At 37.0% G+C, this 19,419-nt stretch overlaps 1 protein-coding gene across 4 annotated transcripts in view; it reads left to right on the top strand.

Moving 5' to 3' along the window:
* The first annotated feature begins 1,358 nt into the window (after window positions 1-1,358).
* Window positions 1,359-19,419, top strand: part of Maged1 (MAGE family member D1) — a 156,934-nt gene continuing 138,873 nt past the window's right edge. For 2 of the 4 annotated variants that reach the window (XM_087189700.1, XM_087189699.1), the window contains exon 1: window positions 1,359-1,441. The gene's annotated coding sequence lies outside the window, so the exon portion shown is untranslated. The remainder of the gene's footprint in view (window positions 1,442-19,419) is intronic. The other 2 variants (XM_087189701.1, XM_004875325.3) reach the window with 1 other exon arrangement.

Raw genomic sequence — 19,419 nt, 5'->3', positions numbered from 1 at the left:
CTCTGTAGGAGATAAGTTTTCTTTTCTTTTAGGTTGGTAGGATTTATCTTCCATGAGATGATCATAGTTTGTCACTGTCTCTGCCTTACTAATTATTATCACCTTAGAATGCTGTTAGTTGTTCATGTGTCTGGGGAGAGGGTCTTGAAATCTTAATCTATGTGTCTTATTCTTTGTATGGGCAGCACCAGAATCAGAAACCTTGAATTGAATGGATATTCAAAGTATGGTGGGGTTTTTTTGTTTTTTTGGTTTTTTTGGTAGCAATGGAGATTAAATCCAGGGGATTGTGCATACTGGGCAAGTTCTCTTTCACTGAACTACACTCCTAGCCATTTTTACTTTTTTAAAATTTTGAGACAGCATCTCACTAGGCTGGCTTTGAACTTTCTATCCTTCTGCCTCAGCCTCTCAAGTAGCTGGGATTACAGGCATGCACCATCGTGGCTGCTGAAATTGTTGAATTATAAAAATATTGGCCAAAGTAGGAAACTTATGCTAGTCACCATGATTGTCCTGACTACATTTTGATCATTTATTCTTTCAAAAAGCATTGATAAATACCTATCATCTTCAGTCCATAGGGTGTGAGATCCCAATGCAATGCCTCTGGGTGTAGCATAGTGTTTGGGACACAGTAGGTGCTCAGAATGTACTTGCAGTCACTGAAAATAATCCAAACAGAGGAGAACTGTAGTATGGATTTTAGGCCAAAAAGACTTTTCTGGAAGTGATGGCAATAAGTAATTCAATATTGAACTTGTTCTCTAGGTCTTTAGTCAGAGTAAGGTTTATTCTTAATATTGAAACGTTTTTTAGTTGTTATTTTCTTTTCTTGAGAAATACGTATGTATACAGGAATGCTTTCTAAATGAATCCATCTTTATTTATTTGGAAATTTGAATATGGCATCTTACTCTCTAAAAACCATTCCAAGATGAAAATTATTCAGATCTAAGATTTTTAAAAACCCTTAAAATAAAAATATGCCACTAATTAAAATGAACATTTTTCAAAATGGTAATGCTAGAAAACGGTAAACAAATACCGTAAATATTTAACAGTACACATCCAAGACAGGGATAACAAGACCTGAGTTAAGGGACGAAGGCGAAGGGAGATATTTCGATAGATTTAAGGCTAATGTAAGAAAGGAGACAAATTGTACACATGGCGTTTGGCAAAAATACTCAGTTCCTGGGATGACTAGGATTTGTAAAAAGTTACTGATTCCTCTCCCAGCCTGTTTACATCACTATCAGGTTTGGTTCTGGCCAGGGAAACCAATGAGTGTCGCAGAGGTTGCTAGAGAGGCACAGGAAATTGCCTGGAGTGAGTGGGGAGGGGCGCTGGGGCGAGGGGCTGCAGAAGCTGAAGCTTCCGCTGAACAAACGCGGATAGCACTTCCGGTCACGCCGTCGTTGCTGTCTTCTTCATCTAGGTGAGTGCAGAGAAGGGGTTGGTAATTCTTATGAAAGAATCCTCATGTACTCCGGGGAAAGCTTTTGTTTTTAACATGGGGCAGAGAGAATGAGAATTCACCGCCAAAATACATTGTATGAAGGATGCTTCTGCCACCTCCTTCCTCCGGAGATACCCCCCCTCCCCCCGCGCCAGCTACACCTCCTGACTTTTGTGGTCCTTTTATCCTTGTGACTCTTGGGTATATTTCACCTCTCCTCTTCATCCTGGATCTTCTTCCCTAATCTTTTTGAGCCTGGCTCATTCCCTCTACCACAGATGTTTCCTACCACTCAACCCCCACCTTTCATCCCGCGTCCTTTTAGCCTCCGACTTTTCGAAACCACTTTCCCTCACTCGCCCTTCTGTTTTTCCTTCCAAGTCCAATGTTTTGCTTCCTTTGCAAGCTTTTGGTCTTTTCTGTCCCTTTCCTGTAGAGGCCGTTGAATTATACATTTTTTCCAAAATCAAGTGCAACTTCAAGGTCGAGGCTATTTTGTTGTTGTTCTTTTCAAAATTAAGTAAAGAAGCAGAAATCTTGGAAGCACAAGAGGCATTGTTCAAATTATGTCCTTTTTCATTTACTCTAAACAAAATTAAGTATCGTTTAGCTATCATTGCACTGGTTTTAGTCTTCTACTCCCTGCGTTTTTTATCTTGGCGTAGAACTGAATTCCAAAGTTTTGGAAGGGGGAGGGCCAAACAGTGGATTTTACCAATGTCAGCTTCAGAGAGTGGAAGCATTCCCATTCTTGATAAAATCTCTCTTAGAGGAGGAATGATCGGCAGAAATGACATGTAGTCGCATATATGTTATTTAATAGGAATTGAGTTTATTATGCAGATCCTTTTCTGGGCACTGGTGCTGTCATTGAATTGCAAACTGGTCAGTTTTTCAGGCAAGATTTTTCTTAGGAGATTTTTTAAGTGTTATATAATCTGTTGTAATCTGAATTTTTTTTCCTATGTTGCAAAGTGAAATTAGTTTTCCATACCATATGTTATATGAAGTTTAGCTAGTGAGAACATTTGTTAATATTCACAATTTATTACTTCATATTTTTTACCCAGCGGATCATTAAATTTATGGTGAGAATCAGGTTTTTCAGGTTCTAAGGAGGAATTTAACCAGAGTTCCTGAACAAGCAATATACTCCTCCCTCCTCCTGTACCTAGTATATTATGCATGCCAAAATAAGAGGTGATTTTCTTTTCTAAGCTAGATATAATTTTCCATTCTTTCAGAAACAGATTTCATGACAATGCAACACTTAAGAACTTTTTCAAAAGGAATTGCTGATGTATCTTTATTCCCTATTCAAATCATTACACAGTGTATCACACTGGTTTTAACCACTGTGTATCCATCAATCCCTTCATTAAATCGGCAATATTTTACTGAATAACTTTTATGTGCCATTGTTTTAAGTACTGGGAATACAACAGTGTAAAACAAAACAGAAAAGTCTTTTAAACTATAGGTGGGAGACAGACAATAAATGAATATATCATAAATACAGGTTGTGATGTAGAAGAGGCCATACTGTATTAATTAGATAGGGGGTCAGGAAGGCCTCTCTGGTCAGGTGACATTTCAGCAACACCCGAAGAAAGTGAGAGCACAAACTATGCAGATAATTGTGGAAAAGCAGGGTGATATATCTAAGTCATGGTCTCTGTACTTGTTGTTCACTCTGCTTCCTACATTCACCCTTGCTCTCACCTCTCTTGTGTCCTCCGGGTCACTTTTTACATAGCACTAATTCAGTACTGCATATTCTAATAATTTGATCCATTCACATGAATTTCCATATTCTTTTTTTTTTTCCTGGCTAGCTTCTTGCTACCATTTATGTGAATTGTCAGTTATCAACCCCTCTAGGAAATCATAGCTCTTATCTCCATCCTCATCTAATTCTTGTATTGTTTATTGCTTGTGCATTGTGTGCTATCCTGTAGCATATTTGTTTACCTCTCTCACAGGTGATAACATTGTGTATTCATATTTGCCCTTAAATGTTTGGTATGGTAAATTGAAATGTATTCAGGGTTGCCTGTAACACAATACTTTATTTTTTTCCATTTTTATTACTAATGTATGCTTGTAATACAAAATAAATACATTCATCATGGGAAAGTAGTACATATACTTACTTGTCACATCTTGATCCTTTTTACTTCTCCTTCTCCTCCCCTCTCTCCTTTCTCTCCTTATCCCCAGATCTCTTTCCCATCTCCACATAGTCCTATATTCCTATTTCCTATCATGTCTCTTTTAGTTTGCTCTTTATATTATTTATACTTTGGGTTTCTCATATAAAAGAAACCATGCAATATTTAAAAGTCTGTGTGTGAGTTATTTTACTTAACATTATGGTCTCAGGATGCATCCATGACACTTTTGTAAATCTAGTTTTTCCCTTAATGTTTGTAACCACCTTCAGAGATCAGCGTTATTGTCATTTTCCTGATGATAAAACCAAGATTCAGAGTTCTGTAGTAACTTGCTAAACTGTGATACAGTTCATGGAGTTAAGGTCTTTAGACACTCAGTTGTGGTCTGGTTCTCTGGTGTGTCCTTTATTAATGAGAAATAGAAAATATACGGAATATTTTATTTTGTAAGACGTAATCTAGATCTAGAAATTTCATTTTTTATTACTTTCCTTTCCCAAGTCAGATTATATCAGGTACTTGAATAATTCCCTAGTTTGAAATATTAAGATGTGAGGGGCATTATGATTCTTTTTACCTAAACATTTTTCAATAAAACATTTACACTGACAGAAGCTGAAAGAACAGTAGTACAATAAATACTTTCACCCTATGACCTGGATTTAGTGATTGTTAAACTTATTCCATATTAGATCTCCCCCTTCTTTCCTCTCCCTCTTTTTCCTTCTCCTCCCTTCTCCCTCTTCCTCTCCCTCTTCTCTCCATTCATCCTTTTTTTTTTTTGTACTAGGGATCGAACTCAGGACCTTGCACTTGTGAGGCAGGTGCAGTGCCACTGAGCTAAATCCCCGGCCCTCCATCCATCCATTTTTAACTATTTTGACTGAACCATTTGAGATTTACAGGCATATTTTTTTTATTACACTTTTTTTTTGGTACCGGGGATCAAACTCGGGTCTTTGCGCTTGCGCAGCAGGCGGTGACACCACTGAGCTAAATTCCCGGCCCATACAGGCATATTTTTAAGTAAACTAGAATACATATAGCTTAAAGTATTTTCACAATATAAACACACCTGTGAAATTAGCACTGAGGTCAAGAAACAGAAGCTGGGTTTGGTGGCCCACGCTGTAACCCTAGCATTCTGGGAAGGTGAGGTAGAAGGATCAAAAGTTTGAGCTCAGCCTGGGCAGCTTAGTGACTTAGTGAGACCGTGGGGATGTAGCTCAGTACAGAGGCCTAGGGTTGAATTCCCTATATTGCAAAAAAAAAAAGAAAGAAAGAAGATAGATCAGCATCTGAAAGACCTTGAACATATTTCTTACTTGTAATAATTTAACTGTAAATTAATCCTTGTCCTGGTTTCTATAATATATAATAATTTTGCCTGTTTTTCAGCTCGGTAAAAATGTAATCATTCACTTTTTAAAATTTTCTTGTGTTTATATTCATGGGCTTAAGATTGTTTTTGAAGTACATCCATGTTATTGGGTATAGTATTTCTTGTATTTTCATGGCTACATAGAATTCTATTATATTCATATACCAAAATATTTTTGTTACAGATAGCCCTTTTATTTAGATGGCCATTGTTGGGCCAGGGTTTTAGCTCACTGGTGCTGTACTGCCTCACAAGCACAAGGTCCTGAGTTTGATCCCTGGTACCAAAAAACCCAAAAAAAATCGATGGCCATTGTTGATATTTCCATTTTTGGTTTGCAAATTGCACAGTGAAGACTCTAGTACATAGCTTTTGCTGATACACATTTCCGTGTTGCCTATATCTAAGAGTAGAGTTGGAAAATTGTAAGTTATGTATATGATTAAGTTTGGTAGATTCTGTCAACCAGTTTTTTTTTTTTTTAGGTACTGGGGATCGAACTCAGGACCTTTCACTTGTGAGGCAGGTGGCGGCACCACTGAGCTAAATCCCTGGCCCAGTTTTTTGTTTTTTTAACTTTATTTTTTATTAGTACATATTTTTCATACATATCGATCACATTCAACATAGCAAATTTGTACCTGTATATATCTTAATTCATTGTTTCCGTTCCCCTCCCTTCCCTTCAACTCTTCTTCTCCTCCCCATTTAAAAAAGCTTTGTTTCCATTTTTTTCTTCTGTCCTCTTTTTTCCCCTTTCTTCTCTTCTGTCCCTTCCTTTTCCCCTTCCCATTTGAACATGTTTTACCTACTACCCAATATCTATCCTTCATTGTGCTCCTTATTTACCTTTGGGTTTCTCAAATGAGAGAAACAGTGTGACATTTAAACTTGTGTGTCTGATTTAATTCACTTAGGATTATGGTCTCAAGGTGCATCCATTTTTCCTTCTTTATGGCAGAGTAGTACTTCAGTGTATATAAATACCACATTTTCTTTACCCATTCTTTTTTGGTTTTTTGGTACCGGGGATCGAAACCCATTCATTTTTTGATGGGCAAATGGGCTATTTCCAAGATTTAGCTATTATAAATTGTACTGTTGTAAACCACAGTGCATATATCACTGTGGTATGATGCTATTAACTCTTTCAGGAAGATACCCGGAAGGGGAACAGGTAGGTCAAATGGAACCTCTAGCTTTAGTTTCTTTGAAAAATCTCCATACTGACTTCCATAGTGGTTGTACCAGTTCACCAGCAATGGAGAAGGATTCTTTTTTCCCCACAGCCTGGTCAGCATTTGTTATTGGTTGATTTCTTAATAATAGCCATTCTTTCTATAGTGAAATGGAATCTCATTGCTGTTTTAATTTACATTTCTCGAATGACCAATGATGTTGAGCATTTTTTTATATATTTACTTGCTGTTTGTACTTCTTCATCTGAGAAATGTCTGTTCATTTCAGATGTCCAATTTTTTGGATTTGGGCCTTTAAATTTGGGAGTTCTGATTATTTTTTGAGTTCTTTATATATTTTAGATGTTAGTCCTTTGAGGAATAGGTACAGAATTTTTTCCATTTTACGGGTTGTCTTTTTGCTCTATTGGTAGTTTCTTTTGTTGTGCAGAAGGTTTTTAATTTGATAAGATCCCATTGTTGATTCTTTATAATATTTCCCATGTGATTGGAGTTTTGTTCATAAAGTCTTTGCCTATACCTATGTCTTCAAGAGTTTTACCCATCCTATCTTCCAGCAGATAAGTGTTTCTGTTTTTATATTTAGATCTTTGATCCATTTCAATTTTAGCTTAGTGCATGATGAGAGATATGAGTCTAGGTTCAATTTTCAGCATGTGGAAGTCACTTTTCCCAGCAGCATTTATTAAAGAGGCTGTCTTTTCTTCCAGTGAAGGTGTTTGGCGCCTTTGTCAAAAATGAGGTAGCTAAGTATGCTTGAAATTATTTTTGCATCTTCTGTTCTGTTCTGTTGATATTTGGGTCTGTTTGTTTGCCAGTGCCATGCTGTTTTTATCATGATAGCTCTGTACTATAACTTGAATTTGTGGATTGTGATGCTCCTTGCCTTGCCCTTGTTGTCTAGAATTGCTTTTACTATTCTAGGTCTCTTCTGGTTCCATATGAATTTTAGGATTGTTCTAGTTCTGTGAAGTATGCTATTAGCATTTTGATTAGGATTGCATTAAATCCCAATCAAATTATGGCCATTTTCACTATATTGGTTCTGCCTGTCCAAGAAAAGGGGCATATTTTCTATTTTCTAATATCCTCTTTGATCTTCTTTTGCAGAATACTGTAGTTTTCAATGTAAAAGTCTTTCACTTCATTTACTAGATTGATTCCTAAATATTTCATTTGTCTTAATGCTAATGTGAAAGTTATTGTTTCCCTAATTTCTCTCTCAGTGAGTTCGTTATTTATGTGCAGGAATGCTATTGATTTTTGAGAGCTGAATTTATATTCTGCTAGGCTACTAAACTTGTTTATTTATTTTTAAACTTGTTTATTAATTCTAGGAATCTTGGTGGAGGTTTTGGGGTCTTCTATGTAGAGTATCATATCAGCAAATAATGATAATTTAACTTCTTCCTTTCCTATCCTTATTCCTTTTCTTTGTTTCTCTTGTCTAATTTCTCTTGTTAATGTCTCTAGAACTATATTAAACAGGAGGGGTATTAGTGGGCCTCCTTGTCTTCGTGATTTTAGAGTGAAAGTTTTCAGTTTTTGACTATTTAGTATGATGTTGGCTGTCTGTCATAGATGGCTTTTAGCAGATTGAGATAGACCTTCTCGTCCAATTTTTTGTAGGGTTTTCATCATGAATGAGTGTTGGACTTTGTTAAATGCTTTTTCTTTATGTATTGAGATGATCATGTGTTTTTTGTCCTTGGTTCTGTTAATGTGTTATATTACATATATTGATTTGCATATGTTGAACTATCCTGGCAACCCAGGGATGAATCCTACTTGGCCATGGTGTATAATCTTTTATTTTCTTAGGAAACCATATAATTTTATTAACAATTTTTTAAAAAGAAGACAGTTTAATTGCAGGTGGGGAAAGGGGAAAGAAACACAGAAGAAACATGACAGACAGCTACTATGGACGATAATCTTGATTTGCTGCATTCTGTTTGCCAATATCTTATTGAGGTTTTTTGCGTATATGTTCATTAAGGAGATTGGATTATGGTTCTCTTTTTTGGTTGGAACATTCTCAGCTTTTGGTATCAGAGTAGTGCTTGCTTTCAAGAATGAGTTTGGGAGTATTACTTACCTTTCAATATCACTAAAGAGGTTGAGTAGTACTGGCATTAGATTTGTAAAGTTTTTGTGGAATTTAGCAGTGAATCCATCAGGACCTGGGCTTTTTGTAGTTTATGTTTATTTTTTTACTTCTTCAGTTTCCCTAACTAATATTGTATTACTTAGAATTTTTTTTTCTTCTTGATTCAGCTTTGGTAATTCATATGTATCTAGGAATTTCTATTTTTTCTGAGATCCACAACTTATGGGAATACAGATTATCAGAGTAGGTATTGATGATCTTATGGATTTCTCCAGGATCCATTGTGATTTCACCCTTTTCAATCCTAATTGCATGAATTTGAGTCTTTTCCCTTTTTTTTGGCATTATCAATTATTCATTTTAATCACTGGAACATTTTAGGTATACAATATAATGACATTCATCATTGGAAATTTGCACCTTTACATAACCTCTCTTGGTTCTTATTTTTCCCCCTTCCCCTGCCCTCCCTTCAACCCCTCCATCCCTCCCTATTTACAAAGACTTTGTTTCCATTTTTTCATTTTCTCATATTAATTCCATTCCCTTCTTTCCTTTACCCTACTCCTTGCAATTCCCCTTCCCCATTGCCCATTTCTTCCTATTTCACATTATCTATTATACCTTTTAGTCTTTATTTACCCTTTCAGTTTCTCACACTAGAGAAACTATTCATATTTACACATGTGTGTCCTATTTATTTCACTTAAGAGTATTGCCTCAATGTGCATCCATTTAGCAATAAATGTCTCTAATTTCTCATTCTTTATGGCTGAGTAGTACTCCATTTTATTAAAAAAAAACCCAACATTTTCTTTATCCAGTCTCCAGTTGGTGGGCATTTGGGCTTCTTCCAAGTTTTGGCTATTACAAATTGTGCTGCTATGAACATGGGTGCACATATATCACTGTGGTATGATTCTTTTAATTATTTGGGGAAGATACCCAGCAGGGGAATAGCTGGGTCAAATGGGACTTCTAGTCCTAGTTCTTTGAGGTATCTCCATATTGATTTCCATAGTGGTTGCACCAGTCTACGCTCCCACCAGCAGTGGAGCAGGGTTCCTCTTTCCCCACAGCCTTGCCAGCATTTGTTATTGTTTGATTTCTTGAAAGCAGGCATTCTTTCAGGGATGAGGTGGAATCTCAGTGTTGTTTTCATTTGCATCTCTCAAATGACCAGTGATGTTGAACATTTATTCATATGTTTATTTGCTATTCTACTTCTTTGTGTGAGAAATGTCTGTTCATTTCAGATGCCCATTTTTGGATTGGGTCTTTAAATTTGGGAGGTCTGATCATTTTAAGTTCTTTATAGATTCGAGATAGTAGACCTTTGTCTGAGGAAGAGCAGGTGAAGATTTTTTCCCACATTGTGGATTGTCTCTTCACACTGCTGGTGGTTTCTCTTGCTGTGCAGAAGCTTTTTAGGGAGATCCCACTTGTTGACTGTGCTAGTTCACGGGCAGCTGAGGTTTTTGGTTTTTTTGGGTACTGGGGATCGAACTCAGGTCCTTGTGCTTCTTAGCAGGTGGCGAAACCACTGAGCTAAATCCCCAGCCCTGCTGAGGTTTTTTTCATAAAATCTTTTCCTACACCAATGTCTTCAAGAGTTCTACCTAACCTCTGTTCCAGCCGATTCAGCATTTCTATTTTAATATTTAGATAGTTAATCCATTTCAGTTTTAGTTGAGTGCATGGCGAGAGATATATGTCTAGTTTTAATCTTTGACAAGTTGAAACCCAGTTTTTCCAGCACCATTTATTAAAGAGGCTGTCTTTCCTCCAGTGAAGGTGTTTGGCTCCTTTATCAAAGATGAGATGGCTGAGTGTGTCTAGAGTTGTTTTGGCATCTTCTAATCTGTTCCACTGGTCCTCCCGTCTTTTTTTTTTTGTCAGTACCATGCTGTTTTTATCAGAGTAGCTTTGTAGTATAGTTTCAAGTTGGGTATTGTGATATCCCCTGCCATGTCTCTGTTACCTAGAATTGCTTTGCTGTTCTGGGTCTCTTCTTGGTCCAAATGAATTTTTGGATTGTTTTCTTAAGGTCTGTGAAGTATGTTACTGGGATTTCAACTGGGATTGCATTGAGTCTATATAGCAGTTTTGGAAGTATGGCCATTTTCACTATGTTGATCCTTCCTACCCAAGAGCAGGGGATGTCTTTCCATTTTGTGATACTGCCAGTCTCTCTTTTCAGAGTTCTATAGTTTTCAGGATAAAGGTCTTTGATTTCTTTTGTTAGGTTGATTCCTAGGTATTTCAGTATTTTGGATGCTATTGGGAAAGGAATTGTTTGGCCTATTTCTGTCTCAGTGAATCTGTTGTTTGTGTAGAGGAAAGCTATTGACTTTTGTGTGTTGATCTTGTATCCAGCTACTCTACTGAATTTGGTTATTGAGTCTAGAAGACTTTTTGTGGCATTCTTGGGGTCTTCTATATAGATTATCATGTCATTTGCAAATAATGACAATTTGACTTCTTCATTTCCTATCTTTATTCCTTTAATTTCTTTCTCTTGTCTAATTGCTGTGGCTAATAGTCCCAAAACTGTATTGAACAGGAGTGGTAATAGCGGACATCCTTGTCTTGTTCCTGATTTTAGTGTGAAGGATTTCAGTTTTTGACCATTTAGTATGATATTGGCTGTTGGTTTTTCATAGATAGCTTCTATCAGATTGAGGTAGAGACCATCTATTCCAATTTTTTGTCAAGTTTTTATAATAAATGCATGTTGGATTTTGTTAAATTCTTTTTCTGTGTCTGTGGAGATAATCATATGTTTTTGTCCTTGGCTCTATTGATATAATGTATTACATTGATTGATTTGCATATGTTGAACCATCCCTGCATCCCTGGGATAAATTCCATTTGGTTAGGGTGTACGATCTTCTTGATGATCTTCTGCATTCTGTTTGGCAGTATCTTATTAATGGATTTTTCATCTATGTTCATTAGTGAGATTGGCCTATAGCTCTCTTTTTCGGTTGGATCTTTCTCTGCTTTTGGGATCAAGGTGATGCTTGCTCTCTGGAATCAATTCAGGAGTATTGCTTCCCTTTCAGTTTCATTGAGCAGTTTCAACAGTAGTGGCAGCAGTTCCTCTCTAAATGTCTTGTAGAATTCAGCAGTGAAGCCATCAGGACCTGGGCTTTTCTTTGTTGGTAAGTTTTTAATTATGTTTTCAATTTCATTGGTTGATATTGGATTGTTTAAAATTTTTAGGTCTTCTTCATTCAACTTTGGTAATTCATATGAATCTAGGAATCTGTCCATTTCTTCTGTTTTTTCCATCTTATTGGCATACAGATTCCCGAAGTAGGTATTGATGATCCTCTGGATTGATGCTGGGTCTGTTGTAATTTCACCCTTTTCATTCCTAATTGCATGGATTTGGCCCTTTTCTTTCCTTTTTCTGATAAGGTTGGCTAAGGGTTTGTCAATTTTGTTGATTCTTTTGAAGAACCAACTCTTGGCTTCATTAATTTTTTGTATTTTTCTCTTAGTCTCCATTGCATTGATTTCTCCTCTGATCTTTATAATTTTCTCCCTTGTATGAGCTTTGGGGTTGTCCTGCTCTTCTTTTTCTAGAAGCTCAAGTTTCAGCATCAGGTTGTTTAATTGTGCTCTCACTGTTTTCCTAATATGTGTACTCACTGCTATGAATTTCCCTCCTAAGACTGCTTTCATTATGTCCCATAGATTCCAATAGGTTGTGTTGTCATTGTCATTTATTTGAAGGAACTGCCTGATTTCTTCTTTAATTTCCTCTGTGACCCATTGGTTATTCAGACTTGTGCTGTTCAATTTCCATGTGTTTATGAAATTTTTTGAGTTTGTTTTGCTATGGATCTCCAGTTTCATTGCAGTATGGTGTGATACTATACAGGGGATACCGGCAATCTCTTTGCACTTACTTAAACATGTTCTATAAGTGAATATGTGGTCCATTTGGAGACTGACCTGTGTGCAGCTGAAAAGAATGTGTATTCTGATTTTGTGGCATGGAACATTCTGTAAACATCTGTTAAGTTCATGTGCTCAAGAGTTTGATTGAGTTTTAGTATTTTGTTGATTGTTTTTTGTCTAGTTGATCTATCTATTTGTGACAGTGGGGTATTGAGGTCTGCCACTATTACTGTATTAGTGCATATATGACTTTTCATGTCCATTAGTATTTGTTTTATATAGTTGGGTGCACTAGTGTTTGGTGCATAGATATTTATGATTGTCATCTCTTCCTCTTGGATTGTTCCCTTTACAAGGATGCAGTGTCCTTCTTTGTCTCTCTTAATCAGTGTTGGTTTGAAATCCACTTGATCTGCAAAGAGGATAGCTACTCCTGCTTTTTTTCCAGGTTCCCATCTCATGGAGTATTGTTTTCCACCCTTTAACTTTCAGCCTATGAGTTTCCTTTTGAATGAAGTGTGTTTCTTGTGTGTGGCATATTGTTGGATTTTGCTTCTTGATGCATTCTGCCAATCTGTTTCTTTTGATTGGTGAATTGAGACCCCTAACATTGATGATTATAACTGTTGCATACTGATTTATCATTGTCATGAGTTTTTCTTTTTGTTGGGTTCTCCCCCTTTATATTTAATTTCTTGTCGTGCCCGATAGGTTCATTCTGCTGTGCTTCCTGGGATTGTGATCCTCATTGTCTGTTCCTAGGATATTGTCTAAAATGTTTTGGAGTGCTGGTTTGGTATTCACGAAGTTCCTAAGGTGCTCTTTGTCATGAAAGTATCTTATTTTTCCATCAATTTTGAAAGATAGTTTTGCAGGGTACATCAGTCTGGGTTGGAGGCTGTTTGTCCTTTAGGGCTTGAAATACATCACTCCAAGCTCTTCTTGCCTTGAGGGTTTGCATTGAGAAGTCTGCTGTGATTCTGATGGGCTTTCCTTTGTATGTGATTTGTTTCTCTTCTCTAACTGCTTGTAGAGCTTAGTTCTTTGGTTGGGTTTCTGGAATCTTAACAATTATATGCCTATGTGTAGATTTTTTTTTTTTTTATCAAGGCTATTTGCAGTCCTATTTGACTCAGTTATCTGTATGCCATGTTCTTTTCCCCTCCTTTGGAAGTTTTCTGCCATTACTTCTATGAAGTTTTTTTATGTCACCTGTACTCTCTCCTGTTTCTTCATTGACTCCAATCAGTCTTATGTTATTCTTCTTTGCATCGTCTAGCAGCTGCTGGATTGAATGCTCGTTGCCCCTTACAATTTTGAAGCAATTTTTCTTTTCCTCATCACTAATTGCCATCTTATCTTCTACATCTGAAATTCTGTCCTCACATTGGGTCATTCTGCTGTGTAGACTTTCACTGGAGATTTTGATCTCCTGGAAATCTGTGTGTATCTGTTTTATGGATTCCATTTGTTTCCTATGTTGGGATTCCATCATGTTCCTGAGCTCCTCTCTAGATTTATTAATCATGTCTTGCACTAGGAGCTCAATCTCTGCTGTTATCTGAGAAATTATTTCTGATGTAATTTTTTCCAGATCCTCTTTTCTTGCCAGTTCAGGGAGTCCAGCTTGTTGAGTATGAGAGTGTTCCACCTCATTTCCCTTTGGGGTTGCTGTAGGTGATCTGGATATCTGGTTTTTAGACTCGTTTGCATGTCTTCTCATTTCGACTGGGTTGGGGGGTAGCAGTGCTGTTGGCTCCTCCTCAGCTCACCTCCTCTGAGCTGGGAGCAGTGGAATGGTGGCCCAAAAGCCCCTTTTGGGCTGCGAGCGGTCAAATGGCTGCCCGGAAGCCCCTTCCTCTGAGCTGGGAGTGGTGGAAAGGTGGCCTGGAAGCCCCTTCCTCTGAGCTGGGATTGGTGGATCCACGGCCCAGAAGCCTTTTCCTTTTTTGATAAAGTTAGCTAAGGGGTTGTCTATTTTATTTACTTTCTCAAAAGAATGAACTCTTACCCATTGATTCTTTGTATTGTTTTCTAAGTCTCAGTTACATTAATATTTGCTCTGATCTTTATTATTTCCTCCCTTCTACATGCTTTGGACTTTACTTGTTCTTCTTTTTCTAGATGCTTGAGGTTCAAGATTTGGTTATTTATTTGAGTTTGCTCTCTTTTTCTGATGTGGGAATTCACCCCTATAAATTTCCTTCGTAGGACTGCTTTTTTTTGCATCCCATATATTCTGGTATGTCATATCAGCAATATCATTTGATTATAGAAACTGTCTAATTTCTTCTGTGTGCCATTGGTTATTTAGGGGAGTATTACTTAATTTCCAAGTGTTTATGTAGTTTTTGTGGTTTCTTTTGCCATTGATTTCCATTTTCATTGCACTGTGATGTATGGGACAATTTCAGTTCCTTTGCATTTACTTAAGCATGTTCAATGAGCTAGTATGCAGTCTATTTTGGAGAAGGTCCCACGTGCTAAGAAGAATGTGTATTCTGTTGTTGGTTGGAACACTCTGTAGATATCTACTAAATCCATTTGTTCAAGAGGTTTAGTTCAGTTTTTATGTTTCTTTGTTGATTTTTTTGTCTAGTTGATCTGTCTATTTGTGACAGTGGAGTATTGAGGTCTCCCATTACAATTGTATTAGTGTTTATCTGAGTTTTCATGTCCATTAGTATTTGTTTCAAATAGTTGGGTGCGCTGATATTTGGTGCATATATACTTATGGTTGTTATCTCTTTCCTTTTGGATTGTTCACTTAATAAGTATGTTGTGATCTTCTTTGTCCCTTCTGACCAGTCTTGCCTTGAAATCCAAATTGTCTGCAAATAAAATTGCTACCTCAGCTTTTTTCTGGGTTTCTGTCACATGGAATATTGTTTTTCATCCTTTTACTTTCAGTCTGTAGGGCTAGAGTTGTAGCTCAGTGTCCCCGCGCCTGCCTGGCAAGAGCAAGGTCCCAAGTTCGATCTCTGGTGTTGAAAAAAAAATTACTTTAAGTCTGTGAATTTCTTTATCAGTTTAATCTGTTTCTTGTATGCAGCATATTGTTGGATCTTGTTTTTGATTCATTCTGCTAATCTGTTTCTTTTGATTGGTGAATTGAGACCATTTATAGTGATATTTATTTGTTACAACTGATACATTGAGTTTTCCATGTCATCTTATTTTCATGTTGTTGTTGATTCCTTTTCTTTTCCTTCTGTTTAATTGCTTGCCTTGCCTGGTAGATTCATTCTATTTGGATACTTGGAATGGTTATTTTCATTGTCTTTTTCTAGAATATCCTTTTAGAACTTTTTGGAGTCCTGGTTTGGTGGTCATGCATTTCTTCAGGTGTCCTTTGTTATGGAAATATTTTATTTCTCCATCAGTACTGAAAGATAATTTTATGTGGTACGTCAGTCTGGATTGGAGGTTGTTTTCTTTTAAGGCTTGAAAAACTTCACTGTAAGCTCTCCTTGACTTAGGGGTTTGTGTTGAGAAGTCTGTTGTAATTCTGATGGGCTTTCCTTTATATGTGATTTGTTTCTTTTCTCTTAACAGCTTTTAATGTCCTGTTCTTGTGTTGAATTTCTGATATCTTTACTATTATATGCCTTGGTGTAGTTTTTTTCTGATCATGACTATTTAGATTCCCATATGCCTCAGTTACTTGTATGTCAAATTCTTTTCCCATGGTTGGGAAATTTTCTGCTATTACTTTTGTAAACAGGTTTTTATGCCTCTTGTGCTCTCTTCTGATTTTTCATTGGTTCCAGTTAATCTTATATTATTCTTCTTTGTGTTGTAAAGTGGCTGTTGGAGTGATCTTTCATGGTCACTTGCTATTTTTAAGAGGTCTTTCATTTGATGATCACCAACCACAATCCTGTTTTCTAGATCTGATATTGTATCTTCACATTGGTTGACTCTGTTGCATATACTTTCAGTGAATTTTTAATCTCCTGAATTTCTATTTGATTCTGTTTTGTGGAATCCAGGTCTTTTCTATGTTGGTCATTCATTGTTTCCATATCTTTCCTTAGTTCCTCTGTATTTTTATCTGTATCTACTCTAGATTCACTATATCATTTCACTAAGTACAGTCACCATCTTTTTAATTGTGTCTCTTTTGTTTTTGTCAAGAGATTTATTGATCTGTTTTTTTACTTCTCCTGCCACCATTTCATAAACCTTGAGGTTTTTTATTTCATCTACCTCAGTGCCCCTTTGATTTGGCTTGGGCGAGTTGGGGATTATGGGTTAATCTCGCTTCTGTGCTTTCTCATTTTACTTTTTTTGTTTGTTTGTTCATTTGTTTTCTGCATTGAGGGTTGTAAATTGGTTATGGTAGGTAACTTTACTACTGGTATGGAGACCTCTTTAGGAAATGATTATTTTTCAGAGGTGTCTTTTAGGCGTAGCTGTCTTTTGGCTTTTGAATGTGTCCCATGATGATCTTCCCTCTTCAGTTTATTAGGGATGAGAGGTTGCTGCCTGGTTGCTCTAGCACCCTGTTGTTTGGTACTGGAGTGTAGTATTGTCTATGACCCCCAGACAATGTAGGTATTGGCATACAGGGAAGATGAAATGATCACAACAACTATGTCACCTTGGCTAAAGTAGTATAACCAGTAATAACAATAGAATCAAGCATAAACTAGAAAATGATAAACTGTGATAACTAATAATTTGCTACTTTTAATTATACATATAAGATTTATAGCTATATAACAAAATCTAAGACAAATCGGAAATGTATAGTAAATGTCTACTCAGATTTTACCCTGAGGGTAGAAAATTTAAAAGGGGTAAGAGGAAAAAATAGAGAAATAAAACAAGAGAAAGTTTAGAAGCAAGGTTCAAGGACAAAGGAAGCTTACCCTAGCTTCGGGAAATTGGTGAAGAGGACAGGAGGGAAAGAAAGAAGCAAAAAACAAAACAAGAATAAAACAAGACAAAAAAACCTAAAAACAGTATTCACGCTCATGAAAAAACAACATACAAAGAAAAGAACAACAACAGTGAAAAAAAACAAAAGGCAAAGAAAACAGAAAGAAATTTCTCTGTGATTTCAAGCCTGTGGCTATCTTCTGGGGTCTACAGTTTTGTGGTAGTGTCCAGTTCAGGGCATTAGTCTGCTGTCACTGGTAAACAGAGGAGGCATTCAGGGCACAGATCCATGCTGGATAATCCCAGCAAGCCTGCAGTAGAATTAAGGCAGTGTTCTGGATAATCCCAGGAAGCCTACTGTAGGATTATGCCTAGGTGCCAATTCTGTTTTTTGTTGTTGTTTTTTTCAATTCTGGTACTTTTAAATCCACAGAAGTTCAGGCTGATTTTAGCCTCTGGTCATGGAGTTGGGGCCCGAGTCATTTAGCCTGCAACACCCTGGGTATCTCTTGCTGGCCTGACCACATTTCCCTGACCCTGGATGTTTCTTGCCATTGCCTCTCACCCAGTCACTGTGGTATTTCAACACTGTGAGCCCTGAGCTGAAGTCAACATGCAGCTGCTCAGAGTCGAGGTTGAGTTGGCCCCTCCCCTAAAATGGCTTCCTGCCAAGCACCCTCTGTAGGGCACACTGCAGTTGTTTGGACTGGAGTCACTCATCAGCTGTTGTAGCTCACAGCATCCACAACTCTGTTCCAGTGGTGCATTTCTCCCTGGAGGCCTCTGGAGTCACCTGCTTTCTGTGTGTCTCTGTAGATTCAATCTTCCTTTGTGGTCCAGGAGCCAGGGAGAAAGTGCAGATTGATCCTTCCTTTTTCTGAGTTGAGGTCTGTCTCTTCACTTTCTTTGTGGGCTCCAGTTTTCCCTTCAGATACTTCTGGGTCCTGGGGATCTACCTCCCTCCTTCTTTTCTTCCAAATTGTTATTTTCTAGTGTCTGGATTCCAAATCTTGGGAGAGGTGGATTTGTTGCTGCCTGTCACTCTGCCATCTTCCCAGAAGTCAATCAGTTTTTGAAAATGATTTTATGTAAACATTACTAACAGAGTTGGGCACAGTGGGGTAGTCTTTAGTCTTAACATTTAAGAGACTGAGGAAGGAGAATCAGTGCAAATTGCAGGCCACCCTGGGTGAGTTCAAGGCCTACCTGAATTATGTAACAAGACCCTGTCTCAAAAAAAGAAAGAAAATATTCTTAAGAATACAGTAAGATTTCAGGTTGTTCTAGAATATTGCCATCAGTTGTCGTCGGCTTTTCTTTTTAGTAAAAAAGTGCTCATTCTTTTATGTGTGATATTTTATTGTGGTTTTCCTTTATATTTTTCTGATGACGAATGTGCACCTTTCCGCATGTTTGTTAGTGTGTTAGCTTTTGGGGATATATTTTATGAATTAACTGTTGAAGGCTTTCAACTTTTTTCGGTTTTTTGTTTTGTTTTGTTTTGGATTATCTTGTTATTGATTTGTAGGAGTTCTTTCTGTATTAAAGAATATCTGGTTGGATATATGTGTACAAATCTCAGTGGTCTGCATTTTGCATTTCTTAAATGGTGTTTTTTTTTTTTAGTGAATGGAATGTCTGAAATTTTAATATTGTCCAATTTATCCTTTTTATGGTTAGTGTTTCTTTGTCTTGGTTAAGAATTTTTTTTGTTTTGTTTTGTACTAGAGATCGAACTTGGGACCTTGTGCTTGTGAGGCAGGTGGCAGCACCACTGAGCTAAATCCCTGGCCCAGTTAAGAAATTTTTGCCTTCTTTAAGATCTTAATAATATTTTCCTCTGTTGTGTTATCATATGGTCTCTCCTTTGTATATTTACAATCCATCTATAATTTTTTTGTGTATGTTATCTGTTTTTATTTCTTTTTTGTTTTTTGTACCGGGGATCGAACTTGGGACTTTGTGCTTGTGAGGCAGGTGCTGGTGCCACTGAGCTAAATCCCCGGCCCTTTGTGTATGTTATCTGTATGGTTCGGGTAAAGGATCATTTTTTTTGTTGAAATGGACATCCCAATTAATCTTAAACCACTTACGGAAAAGATCAGTCTTTTCCTTTTATATCAAGTTCACATATCAAATTGTTGAGTTTTGTATGTATGTTTGGTTCTAGATTTTATTCAGTTTTGTTTGACTATGAATATGTCTGTCATAAGTAAGTTTACAGTATATCTTATGTATGGTCATATTAAGTCCTATAGTTTGTTTTTTTGGGGGGGGGTGATGCTTTGATTATTCTTGGT

The sequence above is a fragment of the Heterocephalus glaber genome, unplaced genomic scaffold, assembly GCF_053883595.1.
Source record: "Heterocephalus glaber isolate CG9 unplaced genomic scaffold, H.glaber_assembly_v1.0 deba00001546, whole genome shotgun sequence".
In the NCBI taxonomy this organism is placed as follows: domain Eukaryota; kingdom Metazoa; phylum Chordata; class Mammalia; order Rodentia; family Bathyergidae; genus Heterocephalus; species Heterocephalus glaber.
This window is presented reverse-complemented; position numbering and strand designations above follow the sequence as displayed.